This window comes from Zeus faber (assembly GCF_960531495.2).
Source record: "Zeus faber genome assembly, chromosome: 21".
Classification (NCBI taxonomy): domain Eukaryota; kingdom Metazoa; phylum Chordata; class Actinopteri; order Zeiformes; family Zeidae; genus Zeus; species Zeus faber.
Window position 1 is genome coordinate 25888942 of NC_137208.1, and position 13247 is coordinate 25902188.

The following is a 13247-nucleotide window of genomic DNA, read 5'->3' on the forward strand; positions in this document are numbered from 1 at the left end:
TGCCCCTGAGACTACAGCCATGGAGGAGTACATCCGGGGGGCGCTCACCTCAGGTTTCATCCGCCCTTCTACCTCCCCGGCGGGCGCAGGGTTTTTCGTGGGATGGCGGCCTGCGTCCCTGCATTGATTACCGTGGTCTGAACAAGATCACGGTCAAGAATCGCTACCCCCTTCCTCTCATGTCCACATCTTTCGAGCAACTGCAGGGCGCCACCATCTTCACCAAACTCGATCTTCGAAACGCATACAATCTCGTCCGTGTCCGCGAGGGGGATGAGTGGAAGACCGCCTTCAACACACCTACCAGCCATTATGAATACCTGGTCATGCCTTTTGGATTGGCTAATGCTCTCGCTGTCTTCCAGGCCTTTGTAAACGACGTCCTCCGTGAGTTTCTCAACCGCTCCGTGTTCGTCTACATCGATGACATCCTCATCTTCTCCAGGACCCTTCCCGAACACATACAGCATGTGAGACAGGTCCTTCACCGCCTGCTCGCCAATGGCCTCTATGTGAAACTGGAGAAGAGTGAATTCCACGCCACCACCGTTCAGTTCCTGGGGTTTGTCATCACCGAGGGTCACGTCCAGATGGATCCTGCCAAGACCGAAGCCGTCCGGGACTGGCCACCACCCACCTCGGTCAAACAGGTGCAGCGCTTCCTCGGGTTTGCCAATTTTTACAAGCGATTCATTCGGGGTATTAGCACTGTGGCGACTGCCCTCACCGCCCTCACTAGGACATCCACAGCCCGCTTCGCCTGGACTGCGGAGGCTGAGGGGGCGTTCAGGGCTCTCAAGACGTGGTTCACCGCTGCCCCTGTCCTGGCCACACCAGAGCCTACCCTACCCTTCGTGGTGGAGGTGGATGCTTCCGATGTGGGAGTGGGGGCCGTTTTGTCCCAAAGGACTCACGACAAGAAGCTCCATCCATGTGCTTTCTTCTCCCGTCGCCTCACCCCAGCGGAACGGAACTATGACATAGGGAACCGGGAGCTACTGGCAGTCAAACTGGCGTTGGAGGAGTGGCGGCACTGGCTGGAGGGGGCCCAACACCCATTTGTCGTCTGGACCGACCACAAGAACCTGACATACATTCAGGATGCCAAACGCCTCAAATCCCGTCAAGCCCGATGGGCCTTGTTCTTCAATCGGTTCAACTTCATCCTGTCATATCGTCCCGGGTCCAAGAACCTCAAGCCCGATGCTCTCTCCAGACAGTTCGACCCTCCTGAGCTGGTTGAACTCCCCGAGCCCATTCTCCAGAGCTCCTGCATCTTGGCTCCGGTCCGCTGGGGAATCGAGACGCAGGTCCGGCAGGCCCAAAGGAGGGAGGCGGATCCCGGCAACGGGCCCCCGGGTCACCTGTTTGTCCCGAAGGCTGTCCGATCACAAGTCCTGCAATGCGGGAATTCATCCCGCCTCACTGGCCACCCGGGGATCTCCAGGACCCTCGAGTTCCTCCGCAGGCGTTTCTGGTGGCCTACCATGGAGCAGGACGTCCGGTCCTTCGTCGCTGCCTGCACCATCTGCACCCAGAACAAGAAGCCCCGGTCACGTCCCATGGGGCTGCTGCATCCCCTTCCCATCCCCAGTCGGCCCTGGTCACACCTCTCAGTGGACTTCATCACCGGCCTTCCACCACGGGGCCACACCGTCATCTTTGTCGTGGTGGACAGGTTCTCCAAGGCTTGCCGCTTTATTCCTCTGCCCAAGCTTCCCTCAGCTCTGGAGACTGCTGAGCTCATGGTGCAGCACGTTTTCAGGGTGTTCGGCCTGCCCCTGGACGTGGTGTCAGACCGCGGCCCGCAGTTTGCATCCCGGTTCTGGAAAGCGTTCCACCAGCTCCTTGGCGCCTCCGTCAGCCTGTCCTCCGGTTTCCACCCTCAATCCAATGGCCAGACGGAGCGGGTCAACCAGGACCTGGAGACAACACTGAGGTGCCTCGTGTCCTCCAACCCTGCCTCCTGGAGCGACCATCTAGTGTGGGCGGAATACGCTCACAACACTCTGCGCTGCTCTTCCATTGGCATGTCCCCGTTTGAGTGCCAGTTCGGGTACGTACCTCCTCTGTTTCAGGAGCAGGAGGCAGAGGTGGGAGTGCCGTCAGCCCAGCGGTTCGTCCAGCGGTGCCGACGGACCTGGCAGAGGGCTCGTCAGGCCCTGCTGAGGACATCCTGGCAGCAGCAGATCCAGGCCAACCGACGGCGCAGACCAGCGCCTATGCTCCGTCCGGGCCAGAGGGTCTGGCTGTCCACCAGGGACCTTCCATTACGGGTGGAGTCACGCAAGCTCGCGCCACGGTATGTTGGGCCCTTCAAGATCGTGCGGCGGGTCAATCCTGCCACATACCGTCTTCTGCTCCCCAGGTCCATGAGGATAAACCCCACCTTCCACGTGTCGCGGCTCCGACCGGTGGTCACCAGCACCTTGGCGCCCACCACGAGGCCTCCTCCGGCGCCTCGCATCATCGACGGTCAGCCCGCCTACACGGTCCGCTGGCTCCTGGGCTCCCACCGGGTCCGCGGGGCCCTGCAATACCTGGTGGACTGGGAGGGTTACGGGCTGGAGGAGCGCTCCTGGGTTCCGGCCCGGGATATCCTGGAGCCCTCTCTGATCCAGGATTTCCGCCGTCGCCGCCCGACACTCCCTGGAGGAACGTCGGGAGCCGTTCCTAGACGGGGGGGTCCTGTCAGGGTTCGCCCGGGGCCTACCGGCATCGGCCACTAGATGCCGCCAGTACTGCCTTTTCAGGGTTGCTCTGCTTCACCTATTTCTGTTCCTGATTACCCTGCCTCATTAGGTGATTTGTTTCACCTGTGTCTCGTTTGGTTGTCCCTATTAAGACCCTGTCGTTTGTGTCCTCAGGCGCTCAGTCTTGAGTTTGTCTAACCTCATGACAACGCTCTTGTTCCAAGCTCCCGAGACGTCTTATTTGTTTTTGCCCAGTTTTTGTACTTGTTTTGAGTAAACCTCTATTTTTGCCACCTCGCCTCCTCCTTGTGCTCTGCACCTGGGTTCATTCAGCACACCTCCTAACAGATATTATACCTTCAGGTTAAGGTTGGGAAGGATATAAGCGAATTGTTTTCAAAAATGTGTTCCAGATGAGTAATTCCTTGTCTTTTCCAAGACCTAAAGGTTATTGGTCTGTTTTTAACCAGGAAATCTGTTTTTTTGGCGTGAATTTGTTTGGAGATAGAATGTGACCACTGAGTTTGAGGAATTTCCGCCAGGCTGACAGAGTTGTTGCGATAAATGGGTTTTTAAAGCAATTTTGTTTCCTTATTGATTCAGTAAGGAATGGGAGATTAGATAATGATAACACCTGACATTCAGTTTGTTCAATATCTCACCATCCATGGGCCAATTGTTGCTCTGGTTGTAACCATTTAATTATAAATTGAAGCTGGTTTGCTAGATAGTAGTATCTTAAGTTTGGGGCTGCCAGGCCTCCACAGTCTTTGTTTTTCTCTAAGAAACAGAAACAGTCTTTATTTATCACACAACACACCACACTATAACACATGCTTGCACACACACACACACGCACATGCTTTTGATGGTGGCCGGTGAAATGGATCCTCTGCTTTTGACCCATCCTGGGTTGTCCTTCCTCCGGGGGCACAGCCAGGAGCAGTGGGCAGCATACGTAGACGCGCCCGGGGACCAGGTGATAATTGTCCATCGCTGGTCAGACGATAGTGTTGCTAGTTGCTAGTTGCTTGCTCTAGTGTTGCTAATTTAATTCTCGGTTTCTTGTATTTCCAATAAAATTTGTTGACTATTGAGTCTAGAGTATTAAACCAATGTTGATTGCACTGGGGTCATTGAAAATACATATTTTTGGAAGTATATTCATTTTCACTGCTGCTATCCTACCAATTAGTGAGATGGGTAGGTTCCATTGTTCCATTGAATGAGGTCTTCTTCAATGGATTTGAGCAATGGAGTACAGTTAAGGGTAAACAAATCTGACAGATTGGTGGAGATACTGTATCAATTCCAAGGTATCTAATATTGCCCGTTGTGATGGTTAAGGGAAGTTTCTGGATTGCAGCATTGCAGCCCCCCCACTGAGTGGTAAGACTGTGGTTTTAGTCCAATTTATTGAATAGTCTGAGATAGCTGAGAATTTAGATATAAGATTGAACACCTCCGGTAGGGCTGATATTGGGTTTGGTATGTACAGCAAGATATTGTCTGGATACAAACTGCTTTTGTGAACAGTTTCCTGTTTGTATCCTACAATATTAGAGTTTTGACGGATGGCCGCCGCGAGGGGTACAATAAGGATGGCGAATAGTAAAGGGGTGGACATCCTTGTCTTGTTGTAGAGTGAAACGTTGTGCAGTGTAACCACTGGTGATGACAGAAGCAGATGGAGAGTTGTAGAGGATTCTGATCCATTGAATGAGTTGAGAATGAGAAGAGAATTAAATAATACTACCTCTTAGAACTGCCCTAGCTGTTTCCTAAAGTAAGGATGCTGATATTTCTGGGGAGTCATTCAGTTCAATGAAGGAAGTCCATTCTCTGGAAAATAAATGGTTAAATTCTTTATCTGTCAAAAGTGAGGTGTTAAACCATCACCTGCCGGGAGGGTTCTGGTTTGATTTATTTTAGGTTGAAACTAATCGGCCTGTGATCGGAAATTACAATAGGGTGGATTCTTCCCCCCGAAGAATCGCCACCTTACCGCGGTGGAGGGGTTTGTGTGTCCCTGTGACCCTGGAAGCTGTGTTGTCGGGGGCATTAGCCCCTGGTAGGGTCTCCCAAGGCAGAGTGGTACATGTGTCATGATCTCCGCCTTCTTCTACTTTCCCCTCCCTCTCCTTACCTGTCCCATTAGCCCAACTCTATTCACCTGCGCACACAGCTGTTCCAGATCTGCAATCTAACCACTATATATGCCTCTCTCACCAGTCACCCATTGCCAGATTGTCTTCGATGCTTGCACCAGACTCTCCAGCGTTCTCCGGACTGATTCCCTGCTACCGACTCTGCCTCGCTCCGACCACGTATCCTGCCTGCCACTCCGCCTGTATTCTGTCTGCACTCCTCGTTATTGAACCTGCCTGTCCCCGACGATGTATCCTGCCTGCCCCCTGCCTGTCTTCCGTCCGCTCTACAAATAAAAGACATTACCAAATATCCCTGCCTGTCCTTGTGCTGCAATTGGGTCCTAACCACACCCGTTACAGTACAATCTGACCAACAATGGACCCAGCACACAACCCCGAGTTGCTGGCACACCTGGGAAGGGTGGAGTTACAGCTCCAACACCAGGAGGCTGTCCGAGCCTCCACCTCAGCGGACGTTCGGCTAGCAGCGGCTAGCTAGGAGCAAGGGCTCGCCACGCTAGCTGCCCAGGTCCAGCAGCTCGCCATCGCTCTTGGTCAGTTCATCCCGCCGCCTGCTTCCCGGGACCCACCTGCACCGGCCCAGCCTGGGTACTTCCTGGAGCCCCGGGTGGGAGTTCCAGAACGCTACGCCGGAGAAGCAGACGGCTGTAGTCCGATCATTACGAACTGTTCCATCCTCTTCGCTCTGCAGCCCCACACCTTCGCCTCCGAGGAAGCCAGGGTGGCGTTCACAGTAAATCACCTGACGGGCCGCGCTCGGCTATGGGGAATGGCCGAGTGGGAACGACGCACACCAGCCTGCTCCTCCTTCCACGCCTTCGCCGCCGAGCTCCGCAAGGTGTTCGGGGTGACATAACGAGGTCCCGATGCTGCTGGTGGTCTCCTGGGTCTCAGTCAAGGGTCCCGCTCCGTGGTCGATTACGCGATCGACTTCCGCACCCAGGCTCAACTGAGCGAGTGGAACCCGGCAGCCCAGATTGATGCGTTCCTGATGGGATTAGCAGAGTACGTGAAGGATGAGCTAGTTTCCCACGACCTGCCCACCTCTCTCGATGGCATCATTGAGCTTGCTTCCCGTATCGACAGACGCATCCAGGAGGCAAGAGGCAAGTGGAGCGCCGCCCAGCAACCTGTCTTCCAGGTTCCTCCAGGCCGCCAGCTCTCCTGGCCCGTCAACCCACAAGTGAGGCCTCTCCCATGCGGGTTGGCCGGTCCAGCCTCACCCCAGAGGAGAAGGAGAGAGGCCGGGTGGGGAACCTTTGCCTCTACTGTGGTCTAGCTGGACACTACATTTCCGGGTGTTTGGTAAAAGGGCCGGGCTCGCCAGTGAGGGAGGAGGTCCTGGTGAGCCACACCTCCAAATCCCCCTCCAACCTACGCCCCCTCTGAAAGGCTCGGCTGCTCCTGCCCCAAGGCTCATATTCCCTCGCCATACTTGTTGACTCTGGTTCCGATGTTAACATCATCGACGATAACCTAGCACGGCAGCTGGGTGTTGGTCCAGTTCTCCTGCCTTCTCCGGTACCTGCCACTGCCCTGGATGGCCGCCTCCTGGGCACAGTCACCCATCAGACAGTGCCCATCCGGATGCTTCTGTCCGGCAACCACCATGAGACGATACAGTTCTGCATCCTGCACTCACCTCGTCACCCTCTCCTCCTGGGGTTCCCCTGGCTCCGGCGTCACAACCCACACCTCGACTGGACCACAGGGGCTATTCTGGGATGGAGTCCTGCATGCCATCCGGTCTGCCTGAAGCAAGCCGCCGCACCTCAGCCAGCCAACAGCTCCAGCTCCGCACCCGACATGGGATTCAAGATTCAAGATTCAAGATTCAAGATTTTTATTTGTCACAGACATATACATACTTTCATACATATATGCAGTGAAATGTAATGCAACGCACCCGGTGATAGCACACAATAAAAAAATGTCTTTCTAATAGACCGACTAACTGACTCCTAAAACGTAATACAGTAAGTTGAATACTTATAGAATAAAATAAAAATATATAGAATAAAATTAAATACAATAAAAATAAAATGAAATAAAATGGAATAGATAGAGGGAATATGCTTATGTATATACAGATATGTGCATTAAAGTGGCATGTGAATTAAAGTGGCATGTGAATGTGAATAAAGTGAGGTAGTGTTTAGGATAATACAGCACAGTATACAATACTGGGAGGGAGGTCTTCAGCAAGGCCAAGGCGACATCCCTTCCCCCGCACAGGCCGTACGATATTGCCAGTACTGCCTGTACTCCCTGTCCGCCCCGGACAGAGAGGCCATGGACACCTATATTAACGATGCCCTGGCGGCAGGCATCATCCGTCCCTCCTCATCCCCGGCGGGGGCGGGCTTCTTCTTCGTGGAGAAGAAGGACAAGTCGCTTCGCCCCTGTATTTACTATCGCGGTCTCAACGACATTACGGTCAAGAACCGCTATCCCCTGCCTTTCATCTCATCAGCCTTCGAACTCCTGGAGGGGGCCACGGTGTTCACCAAGCTCGACCTACGCAACGCCTACCATCTGGTCCGGGTTCGAGAGGGGGACGAATGGAAGACAGTGTTCAACACTCCCTCCAGTCACTACGAATATCTGGTGATGCCCTTTGGTTTCACCAACGCCCCCGCCGTCTTCCAGGCCCTGGTCAATGACGTGCTCAGGGACATGCTCAACAAATTCGTCTTTGTGTACCTCGACGACATCCTGATCTTCTCCCGATCCCAAGCTGAGCACGTCCACCACGTCCAGACGGTCCCACAGCGCCTCCTGGAGAACTCACTCTTTGTGAAGGCGGAGAAGTGTGAGTTTCACGTCCCGTCCGTCTCCTTCCTGGGGTACGTGGTAGGGAGGGGGACCATCCAGATGGACTCCACAAAGGTCTCCACCGTCACCACCTGGCCCGCCCCGGACACCCGCAAACAACTCCAGCGCTTCCTCGGTTTTGCCAACTTCTATCGGATGTTCATCCAAGGCTACAGCACGGTGGCTGCCCCCCTCACAGCCCTAACTTCCTCCAAGGTGCCGCCAACGACGCCTTCCTGGCCCTGTAGGCGCGGTTCACTTCAGCCCCCATTCTGGTATTGCCTGACCCCGAACGGCAGTTCGTGGTTGAAGTGGACGCCTCCGACGTGGGAGTCGGAGCTGTTCTGTCCCAGAGAACCGCCTCCAACCAGAAGCTTCATCCCTGCGCCTACTTCTCCAGGCGTTTAACCCAGGCCGAGAGGAACTACGACATCAGGAATAGGGAGCTTCTCGCCGTCAAATTGGCCCTGGAGGAGTGGCGATCACAAGAACCTGGAGTCTATCCAGTCCGCCAGGAGACTGAACTCCCGTCAGGCCCGTTGGGCGCTCTTCCTAACAAGGTTCAATTTCTCCCTCTTCTATCGGCCGGGGTCACGCAATATCAAACCTGACGCCCTGTCCCGGCAGTTCCAGGAGGAGGAGGAAGACGCTGCTAACCCTGACACCATTCTACCGTCCTCCCGTCTAGTTGCCACACTCACCTGGGAGGTGGAAGAGAAGGTCAGAGCCGCCGCCCAGGACCAACCTGGACCCAGCGCATGCCCGCCCGACCGTCTGTTCGTTCTGCCTGACCTCCGGTCCGAGGTTCTCCAGTGGGCCCACAACTCCCGACTCACCTGCCACCCGGGGATCCAGTGGACGAAGGAGGTCGTCCAGCGTCGCTTCTGGTGGCCCTCCCTGGGTGAGGACGTCCGAGGGTTCGTCAGTGCCTGCCCCACCTGTAACCAGCACAAACCCTCTCTTCTTGCTCCTGCTGGTCTCCTACACCAACTGCTGGTCTCTCATCGCCCCTGGTCTCACATCTCCGTGGACTTCGTCACCGGTCTGCCACCGTCTAGCGGCAACACTACCATCCTGACCGTGGTGGACCGGTTTAGCGAGATGGCTCACTTCGTGCCTCTACCGAAGCTCCCGTCGGCCAAAGGCACGACTCTCCACCCGGCTCTCCACCCGGGACCTCCCCCTTAAGGTGGAATCCAAAAAACTGGCTCCTCGGTTCATCGGCCCATTCATGATCGAGAAGGTCGTCAACCCGGTGGCAGTGCGGCTCAAGCTCCCCAGGTCCATGCGCGTCCATCCCACCTTCCATGTGTCCAAAGTTAAGCCGGTCGGGGAGAGTGCTCTGGTTCCCTTGGCGCCTCCCCCGCCTCCTCCGTGCTTCATTGATGGGGGTCCTGCCTTTTCTGTCCGCTGTCTCCTACGTTCCCGCCGGCGTGAGAGAGGCCTGCAGTACCTGGTGGATTGGGAGGGTTAAGGCCCGGAGGAGAGGTCCTGGGTCCCTGCGAGGCACATTCTGGACCACACCCTCATCAGGAGGTTCCATCAGCGCCATCCTGACCAGCCCTCCAGACCGGTTCAACCCTCCCGACCGCAGACCCCACCACCCCTCTTGTCTGCGTCCTCCAGCGATGTTTCAGAGGCGGAGGATGTCGTCCCTGGGGGTCCCTCCTCCGATGAGGACGTGGCCCATTTACAGAGGACGAGGAGATGGACGGGGTCTCCAACTACTCCGATGAGGATCACGTGGCCCATTTAGCAGAGGACGTAGAGATGGACGGGGTCTCTGACGAGTACTAGGAAGACACAATGAAGGAGATGCAGACGAACCTCCGTGGAAAGCCAAAGCCTCTTTCATTGCTTTACCACTACCCCCTGGTTGAGGTGTCCAGTTGGAAGATAAGAACCTGGGATAAATGGAGAGGGTTGCATCAGGAAGGGCATCCATAAAAACCATGCCAAATCAAACATGTGGACAACAAATCTGATTTCCATACCGATTCGGTCGAGGCCTGGGTAAACAATGACTGCCACTGGTGCAGTTAGCCAACAGGGTGCCAGTGGAAATTTTGCTACTGTCGGCCGAAGAAGAATAAGAGGGGGAAGGCGTTTCCGGAAACAGCAGGAAAGGAAGAAGGGTAGGCGAGTAGGGTTAAGAGTAGGAACTTTGAATGTTGGCACTATGAAGGGTAGAGAGAGAGAGCTGGCTAACATGATGGATAGAAGGAAGGTAGATATGCTATGTATACAAGAGACCAGGGGGAAAGGGAGTAAGGCCAGGAGTATCGGAGCTGGATACAAACTGTTCTACCATGGAGTGGATGGCAGGAGAAATGGGGTAGGGTTAGTCTTGAAGGAAGAATATGTCAAGAGGTGACGAGAGTGTCGGACAGAGTGATGAGCATGAAGCTGGAAATTGGCTGTTGTGAATATGTATTTCATGAAGAGGGAGGAACACAGGCCGACATACAAGAGAGGAGGAAGGTGCACACAGGTGGACTACAACTTGTGCAGGAGGTGCAATCTGAAAGAGATTAGTCATTGCAAAGTGGGGAGTGTGTTGCGCTGCAAAATCGGATGGTGGTCTGTAGGATGACTCTGGAGGCCAAGAAGAGGAAGAGAGTGAAAGAAGAGCCAAAGATAAAATGGTGGAAGTTGAAAAAGGAGGAGTGTTGCATGCAATTTAGGGAAGAGGTAAGGCAGGCAATAGGTGGAAATGAACGGTTACCAGATGACTGGGAAACAAGCGCAGAAGTGGTGAGGGAGACGGCCAAGGAGGTACTAGGTGTATCATGCGGGAAGAGAAAAGAAGACAAGGACTCTTGGTAGTGGAATGAGGAAATACAGGAGAGCTTAGAGCAGAAGAGGTTGGCGAAGAAAAAATGGGATAGTGAGAGAGATGAGGAAAGTAAACAGGAGTACAAGTTGATGCGGTGAAAGGCAAAGAGAGAAGTGGAAAAGGCAAAGGAAAAGGCATACGACGAGCTGTATGAGAGGTTGGACAGTAAGTAAGGAGAAAAGGACTTGTACAAATTGGCAAGACGGGGACCATGGGAAGGATGTACAGCAGGTTAGAGTGATGAAGGATAATGATGGGAATGTGCTTACTAGTGAGGAGAGTGTGTTGAGAAGGTGGAAGGAGTACTTTGAGGAGTTGATGAATGAAGAAAATAAGAGGGAGAGAAGAGTGGATGATGTGGGGAGAGTGGATCAAGAAGTGCACCAAATTAGCAAGGATGAGTTGAGAACAGCATTAAAGAAGATGAAGAGTGAAAAGGCAGTTGGCCCAGATGTTTAGGTGAGATGGCAGTGGCGTTCCTAACGAGACTGTTTAACACCATCCCGAAAAGGGAGAGGATGTCGGAGGAGTAGAGAAGTGTACTGGTACCCATCTTCAAGAATAAGGGAAACGTACAGAGCTGTAGTAACTATAGGGGAATAAAGTTGATCAGCCACAGCATAAAGCTATGGGAAAGGGTGGTGGAGACGAGGTTAAGAGGAGAGGTGGGCATCAGCGAGCAGCGGTGTGGTTTCATGCCAGGAAAGAGTAGTACAGATGCAATGTTTGCCTCAAGAATGCTGATGGAAAAGTCAGGAAGGAAGGCCAGAGGGAGTGGCACTGCGTCTTTGTGGATTTAGAGAAAGCACATGATAGGGTGCCGAGAGAGGAAGTGGGGTTTTGCATGAGGAAGTTGGGTGTGGCAGAGAAGTACGTAAGGGTGGTACAGGATATACGTATATGAGGGTAGTCAGACAGTAGTAAGATGTGCAGTAGGCGTGACGAAGGCATTCAAAGTGGAGGTGGGATTGCATCAAGGATCAGCTCTGAGCCCTTTCTTGTTTGCAATGGTGATGGACAGGTAAAAAAATTATATCAGGCAGGAGTCTCCGTGGACTTTGATGTTCGTGGATGACATTGTGATCTTTAGCGAGAGTAGGGAGCAGGTTGAGGAGAGCCTGGAGAAGTGGAGGCATGCATTAGAAAGAAGAGGAATGAAAGTCAGCAGCAGTAAGACAGAATACATGTGCCTGAATGGGAGGGAGGATGGCGAAAATCTGAGAATGCAAGGAGTGGAGGTGGAGAAGGCGGATGAGTTCAAGTACTTGGGGTCGACCATCCAAAGCAGCGGCAAGTGAGGGAGAGAGGTTAAGAATAGAGTACAGGCAGGGTGGAGTGGGTGGAGAAGAGTGTCCAGAGTGATCTGTGACATAAGGGTTCCAGCAACAGTGAAGGGGAATGTCTACAGGACGGTAGTGAGACCAGCTATGTTGTACGGTTTAGAGGCAGTGGCACTGACAAAAAAATGCAGGTGGCTGAACTGCAGGTGGCAGAGTTGAGGATTTTGAGATTTTCATTGGGAGTGACAAGGATGGACAGGATTAAGAATGAGTACATTAGAGGGACAGCTCAGGTTGGACAGTTTGGTGGAAAAGTGAGGGACGATTTACAGCTTTCAGTGCAACTGGGAAAAGGACTGAAACACCAGTCATTTCTGGACTGCTCACATGTGCCACCTGGTGGTGGTTGGTGCGCACTACAGCTGGTGTTTTTCTCCTCAATGCCTCCTCAATGCCACCACACAATCAAAGCCGTGGCAATCGTGACATCTGAAACCAGAAACTGTATTTGTATAAATCTGGCACCAATTTCACATTGGCTGAAATGAAGGCAAGGGTGTTCTGTCAGGTGTCCCCAAAACAGAGCTTAGATAATTGGAGATCGAGTTCTAACAAAGAACAAGAGATCTGCACACCTCACACAAATTTTTCAGGTAATCTGCACTGGCTTCCGGTGTGTCACAGAACAGAAGGTACTGCCGCTCGTTTGCAAATCTCTCAATGGCTTTACTCGGAAGAGTGTTTTCCAATCGGACTGAACATTCCCATTCCCACTTAAAACTAACTGAGTCAACATCAACAACAACAATAACATTTGTCATAGCTAAGCTATGATCAGGTATTCAGGTGTTCTTGAAAGAGCAGGGTCTTCACGTGTTTAGCGCGTTCCACCATTGGGGTACAAGGCATGAGAAGAGTCTGGATTAAAAACTCATTCCACGCAGTGCAGACACCACTACCGCCGTTCACTTCCAGACGTCAAAGATTTGGTTAGGGTGTATGGCCTGTTGATGCAATGTGTGTGGGTGCGGATCCAGTGACTATCCTCAAGGCGAGCATCAATGATTTGAACTTGACGCGGCAGCTACAGGAAGCAAGTAGAGAGATGAAGAGAGGCGTGACATGCACACGCTTGTGCTGGTTGAAAACCAGATGCTCTACTGCATTCTGAATCCTCTGCAGAGGTTTAACAACACACGCTGGTAGACCAGCCAGTCGAGCGTTGCATTAGTCTAGTCGTGAGATGACAAGCACCTAGACCGTGTACCGAGTGCTCTGACAGGTACTTTGTGAGCTTCCGGACCAAATCGCAGGATTGGGAGATGCAGGATACTGTATATGTTTAGCAAAGGTTAGCTGGTTGTTAATCACTACTAGAAGATTTCTAGCAGGATGATATGAATAATGATTAGCTGAGCCAAACATAAATTTGGTGTAACCCTAACCCTAACCC

At 53.1% G+C, this 13247-nt stretch overlaps 1 protein-coding gene across 1 annotated transcript in view; it reads left to right on the plus strand.

Annotated features, from left to right (window-relative positions):
• LOC307246323 (twinfilin-1-like) overlaps positions 1-13247 on the plus strand; it is a 54855-nt gene that overhangs the window by 11669 nt on the left and 29939 nt on the right. The gene's annotated exons all lie outside the window — the stretch shown is intronic.